Here is a 918-nt window from a genome sequence, read left to right as displayed (position 1 = left end):
GACGACCTTTTTTTTAGAAGGGAGGAAAAGGAGAAAAGTATCATCTTACCTAGAGTGCATTCCGATATTCACTGCCAGTGCTGAAAATCTATAGAGCACGTAACGTATACTGTATAGTTTCAGGTTTCAGCACTTTCAGCACTGACAGTGAATATCGGAACGCATTCCTAGTAACATATTCTTTCAAATTCTACATTATCTTATGCTTCTTTTATTGTTATGCTTATAGAACACATTTCCATTCTATTTCCAATCACTATACTAGATAATTATCACATCATTCTTTGGCATTGCACCTTCAAGTACATCTAATGACCTAATCTTCAATCTTCATCAGCAACTAGAATGTTTATAGCTTCCTCCAACATCTCATTATCATTATTATATTTTTTGCGGATATACTTTGTATTTTGCATATTTGTGTACATACTTGAAGTAAACAATTCATACATTTTTTGCGTACATTTAAATACGTTACAACATTGCTTTCTTACTTGCGTTGATATTTTAAGTTAGTAGAGGAACCATGGACCTATAATATATTATAGGTCCATGAAAGGAACTATAAAATCCACCAATCACCATCAGACGCTAATCATCCATATGGCAACCATTAAAAAAACGATTGGCCATTACCATGCGTTCAATTGGAAAGCGCCCAATTTTCGCGCGGTAGAAAGTCGAGATAGCCCAATTTGCGACAATTCGCACAGAAGCCATTTTTCATCGCAAATTTGCTTCTTGAGTAGCCCAAATTGCGAAAAGTAGCCTAATCTGGCAACCCTGGTCGCGTGATCCGTTCGGTGACGCGGGGTACGCGGGTCGCGGGCTTACACCGCTAGCACGTGGTATTCGCGCGACGCGTCGCAACGCGAAGAGCGATACGTCGCCCCGATAGATGCGCTTTCTGCGTAGCGT

At 39.9% G+C, this 918-nt stretch overlaps 1 protein-coding gene across 1 annotated transcript in view; it reads left to right on the top strand.

The window, feature by feature from the left end:
- Positions 1-918, top strand: part of LOC108766485 (uncharacterized) — a 25,086-nt gene that overhangs the window by 1,117 nt on the left and 23,051 nt on the right. The gene's annotated exons all lie outside the window — the stretch shown is intronic.

Source organism: Trachymyrmex cornetzi, unplaced genomic scaffold (assembly GCF_001594075.2).
Source record: "Trachymyrmex cornetzi isolate Tcor2-1 unplaced genomic scaffold, Tcor1.1 scaffold591, whole genome shotgun sequence".
Lineage (NCBI taxonomy): Eukaryota > Metazoa > Arthropoda > Insecta > Hymenoptera > Formicidae > Trachymyrmex > Trachymyrmex cornetzi.
The sequence above is the reverse complement of the archived record's forward strand: the minus strand, read 5'-3'. Positions and strand labels throughout refer to the sequence as shown.